Below are 6,000 nucleotides of genomic sequence, written 5' to 3' on the forward strand. Positions count from 1 at the left end.
CTGAAGTACAGATATCTCTATGACATCCTGATTTCCCCTCCCTGCGTCGGATATATGCCTGGTGAGATTGGCTGTTCTATTTTTAGTTTTTCTAGAAAATTCCATACTATCTTCCATAATGACTGAACTATTCTATACCCCAACAAAGAGTGGGAATTTGTGTGTGTGTGTGTGTGTGTGTGTGTGTGTGTGTGTGTGATTTTGATGATAGCTACTTTACTTTAGCTGGGATAAGATAATATCTCTTTGTGATTTTGATTTGCATTTCACTGATGATTAGTGATGTTGGTAATTTTTATATGCTTTTTAGCCATTGTGTATCTTCCTTTGAAAAATGTTTTTTTCAGAACATTTGCCCATTTTTAATTGGGTTATTTGTGTTGTTGTTGTTGTATTTTTTTTGTGAGGTTTTGGATTTCTTATATTGATATATTGCAGTCATTAATCCCTTGTCAGAAGACTGCTTTGAAAATCCATTCTTCCATTCTATAGCTTGGTCCTTCATTCTGTTTATTGTTTCCTTCGCTGCACATAAGAATTTGGTTTGATATAATTCCATTTATATTTTTTGGTGTTGTTGCCCATTCTTTTGAGGTCTCATCCAAAAACTCATTTCCCAGACCAATGTCCTGAAACATTTTCTCTGTGTTTTCATTTCATAATTTCTAGTTTAGATCTTACATTTAAGTCTTTAGTCTAAATCTCTCCCTGGGAGAGTGTTTTCTTGCTTTCTGTCTCTGTCTCTCTGTCTCTCTCTGTCTTTCTGGCAAGTGCACATGCCCTATAACAAAAACATCTCCAAAAAAAGAAAAAAATACATGTGGGAGCAGGCGGTGTAGTGGATGGGGCACTGGAGTCCCATGTGGTCAACCATGGTTAAAGTCCCAGACCCAATGGCTTGAAACTCACACTGGGCACATGTTTGCACATGCCCACAATCCTGAGAGGAGAATGGAAAAGAGAGACTGCATCATGGTCATTCCCCCCTGCAGGGGGGGGGTGATTTCTCACTTTGTCTCTCTGTCTCTCTGATAACCACATGCTCCCTATAGCAAAAACCTTTCTCAAAAAAAAAAAAAAATATATATATATATTTGTGTGTGTTTGTGTGTGTACATACCCAATATTTTGACATGATAGAGAAATATAGGAGAATAGATTTTGTGGTGTGACCAGGTCTCATGGAGGGGTGCTTTCTCTGTCTCTCTCTCTGGTGAATACTGTGTCTTCGGGCAATATAAGACAATAACAATCACATGAGCCAATAACAGCAACTGAAAAATGTAGATGTTTTAAATAACCATTTTATGATTTCACTTGTTTGATAATTTGGGAAAAGTCACAATTCCTTAATAAATCCGCAATCTGTGGGGGGCCCAATAGATGTCATGGGGGTTAAGGTGCCAGACTCCTATATGGTCAACTGCAGTTTGAGTCCTGGATATGGTAGCTTGAGAATCACACTGGGCATGTGTGTGTGAATGTCTGAAGTCCCAGTAGAAGAATAGAATGGAGAAGTGATTATGGCATGGCCATTTCTCTCAGGGGGTGATTTCTCACTTTCCCTCTCACTGTCTCTCTCTGGTGAGCACAAAAACTCTATGGCAGAAACCTATAGGAAAAAAAAAATATCAAAATCAGCCAGAATTTTTTTCCATAAGGAAAAGTCGTATGTCATCTGTTTTTTTAATGGCAGTTAACAAATTTTAAATTAAGTAATGCCGTGATTTAGTGCTGTTTCTTTTGTGCCCTACCCAGGTTAATTTCTTTATTGTCCAACTAATGATATTTTTATTTACCCTGTAAACTTTCTACGATTGGTTCATTGTATATCTTTCGGCAAAGATGACTCACCTCCTAGAATGATATTTACCAAGCTTGACAAAGTAAGCAGTTCTTCCTTGCTGATTGCATCCATTTGTACAGCAGCCCATACACTGAATGGAATTATGACGTGTAGCCACGGTGTATCTTTCCTAGAGAAATAGCTAAACACACGGTGAGAAGGTGAGTTCCAAAATCGACCCACAGGAGCTATTACCATAAGTTCTGATCAGACTGTTATTTTCTTCCTTGGATGGTTGGTTAACTAGTTACTCAGTTGTATGATGCAGACAGTAAATATTACAACCTGGAGGTGCTGTATCTCTCCAGCCGTCAGAGAGCAAAGGCAACAACATTTATCGTGCATTTGTTGTGTGCATGCACTAGATACTGGTAAGAGAAAACAAAGAGAAGAGTGTGTGTAGTCTGTAAACTGTAACTGTTTATGAGATGTTACCAGAGAGAGGCACCAACGAAACCCTAACACCACAAGAGAACAGTCACAGGTCATGCCAGCTTCCTGCTTCTGAGTCAATTTACGAAAGTACTAGTGTGGAAAGAAAGAAAAATATACCCAACTATTTTGACATTAGATGGCAATTTTGTAAACAGATGATTGGAAAGTAAGAATAGAAAAATAGCATTTTCTAGGTGTTTGTTCTGTATGCTAGGCATCATGCTAAGCACTTTTACTTCTTTAAACCAGTGCACCTATTCCAAAACCCCAAGACATAGTTTTATGGTTCATTTTATAGGTGAGAGAAGGTTAATTTGTCCAAATCAGTAAGGAGCACATTGGCAAATTTCAGAGCCTATATATTATATAACTTATAAGTTTACGGCAAATGTATGCTGTCAGAAGATCAGATAGGAAAATAGCATAGCCATAATACAGGTAATAATCAGCAACATCTGGTCAGAACAGGTCAAATCTCCGTTATTCTACTCTCCTTATTTGATGTGCCCTAAGGCATTGCAGGATGAACTGACTTTCCTATAGCTTTACCCATAATCCCTTCAATCCTTTCAAATTTGAAACTGTCCTTTTCTTGTAACACTGAATGAATATCTGGCAGCACGTGTTGTTTGAGAGTACTTTCCCTCTTGGAATCTTCCACCTTTGAACACTATTGATTTTTAGGAATTAACTGAGCTGTATAGAAAGACTCAGCAGAACTAATATATTGATAGAATTGATACATTTTATATTTTTATCCACTTGCCTGAGTTCTTAAAACTGCAGTTATTTATAGACTGTTGTTTAGGCATCTTTGCTATCATATAACATCCATTGATCTGTAACACTTGTATGTTTTCCAGTATAAATAATTCACTCAGATCACTTGCTTGTATTGTGTTCTCACTTGTTTCTGGGAGCATTAAAGAAGGGAAATACTTGGGAGAATTAAGGTACTTCCACAGGATGCCCTTGAAGGTATACAAGTTCTATTTGTGTAGATGAGAATGGGAATTGCAAATTGGCCTTGAAGTTTAGGTTGTAAATTGGAAGCAGCTGGAGGATCTTAAATGCTGCTTATCAAGGACATCATATGAACTAAAAGAAGTGTTTTTTTTTTTTCTTTTCTTTTAGCTTTTCTTTGTCTATTAAGCTCATTTTTTTTTTTGAAAGAAAATTGCAGAACTGGGATCAAACTACATAAATTTGCATAACGTAGTTTTTTTTTTCACACAAGGTGTCCCTGGAACATTAAGCAAACATTATAAATGAGCTCCATTTGGGCCAGCAGGTGGGTGGTGGTTAAGGCATTGGATAGCACATGACTGACTCTACTTTTTAAGTCCCAGACCTGTTGCCTTGAAAAATATGTCAGTTGTGTGGAGGTGTGTGCTCAAAGTCCTGAGAGGAGAATGGAGGAGAAGGGATTGCAGTATGACAATCCCCTCTGGGGAGTGACTTCTCACTTTTCCTTTCTCTCTGTCTCTCTCCGAGCACATGGGCCCCATGGCTAAAATCTAAAAAACAAAAACAAACAAACAAAAAATCCTTAATTCCCGAATTTTATTCACTACATAGTGATTTGATCCATTTTTTTTTATGGATTTGGTTGTTTCTAGGGTTTTAGTTTTTATTATATGGTTTGTTAGGTGTTATTTTGCTATTACAAAGAGAATTGCCATGAACCTCTTTATACACATACTTTTAAAGTTGATGAGTCTCTCTGTAACATAAATTATTAGAAGTAGGGTTGTTTACTCAATGGATATGTGGATTTTACATTTTTATACATATGGTAAAGTGCATCAATTTAAACCTCTACCAACAGTGTATCTAGTGATTTGCTGTACTTGAATGTTGGGTTATATCAAAATTTTAAATGTTCACAATTTTGATGTGTAAGAAATCAATTCCAGTTAATTTTATTTAATTATGAATGAGCATGGACTTTTTATGATTATTTTATGCTAATTGAATATTTATTCTTTTGTGCATCTATGAATTGTTTATGTCTTTCACATTTTTCTATTGAATAATTTAAAATTTTATTTATAAAATTGCTTTATTTATTTATTAAAAGTTTATCTATTGGGAGCCAGTAGATGGCATAGTGGTTACGTCACTGGACGTCCACATGGCTGACCTGGGTTAGAGTCCCAGACCCAGTGGCTTGAAATCATGCTAGGTGTGTGTGCATGTGTGCCTGAAATCCTAGGAGGAGAATGCAGGATAAGGGACTGTGGTGTGGCCATTTACTTGGGGGGGTGATATCTCACTTTCCCTTTCACTGTCTCTTTCTCTCTCGCTCCAATGAGTGCATGCATCCTAAAGTAAAAACCCTCTAAAAAAAGAGAAAGTTTATTTATTTCCTGGGAGGGAGACCATAACAGAGTCTTCACACCATAATACTACCCCTAGCCCTAATCATTCAAGATCACTGCTATGCCTGTGCACCCAGGGAGACCTTGGAAGCAAACCTGAAGTCTTCCCCTAGGACTTTCAGCATGTCTGATGGGTCCATATAATTATTTTAATATCCCAAATATTAATCTTTAGATTATCATATGAGCTAGAAATAGTTTCCACAGTTATCATTTTTCTTTTAATTTGATTTATAATAATTAAGGAAGTGTCAAGAGTTCCAAATTTTTATCCAAATTTTTCAATACTTTTTATGACTGGTTTTGATTTTCTGCTTTAAGTATTTTATAAAATTATATATTTTCCTTTTTTCTCTAGATAATCCCTTTCTTTCTATTTTACATTTATATTTTTGTTCTACTTGGACCTGAGTTTTATGTAAGGTATAAGAAAGAAATTCAACTATTTTTAAAAGATCATTAGCCAATTATCTTAACAACATTTGCTAAATAATCTACCTTTGACTCATCCTTGCCATATACTAAATTCTCTTAGGTATTTATCTCTATGTATGACTTCCATTTTCCATTGTTCTTCCAAAATATGGCCACTACAAACTATTTAAAATATTGTAGTTTAATATGCTTCAATATCTAGTAGTATCAGTTTGCTTCATTATTATTTTTTCACAGTTATCCTGACTTTTTATGTGTTCTTCTTTACATAAAATTTGAGGGACCAGCACATAGCATAATGGTTACATTGCTGGACTCCCATGTAGTTGACCGTGGTTCCAGTCCCAGATCACACACCAAGCATGTGTGCATGTATGCCCAAAATCCTGAGAGGAGAATGGAGGAAAAAGGATTGCTGCATAACCATCCTCTTAGGGAGTAATTTCATATTTTAAGTCTCTCTGTCTCTCTGGAAAGCACATGCACCCTATGGCAAAAATTCCGTGAAAAAAGTAATAAATATAAATAAATAGATAATAATTGACATGTTCTTGTACATTGTTGAGACTTTTCTAGAGAAAGAATATATTATAATAATGTAGCTTTATCCTATACTAAGATACTTACTTCCATTTATTCATTACTAGTTTCACAGGGTAAATAAATAGAGTAAATTTGCAATATATCCTGTTTGTGGTTTTCTTAAATACCTCGGTAAATTCTGAGAAAAAAGTACGTGGCTCGTCAAACATCTAACATGTATTCCTTTTTATTACTCATTCTGTTTTCCTGATGCTGTTTTATCTTCTCATTTAACCTTTGTGATTTAGAAATTCCACAGCATTGAATTTGTCCTTCCAAATTCTAGAGACCAGCCTTTGAGCTGAGCAGGGTTAGTGACAC

This window comes from Tupaia chinensis, unplaced genomic scaffold (genome assembly GCF_000334495.1).
Source record: "Tupaia chinensis unplaced genomic scaffold, TupChi_1.0 Scaffold149148_1, whole genome shotgun sequence".
NCBI lineage: Eukaryota > Metazoa > Chordata > Mammalia > Scandentia > Tupaiidae > Tupaia > Tupaia belangeri.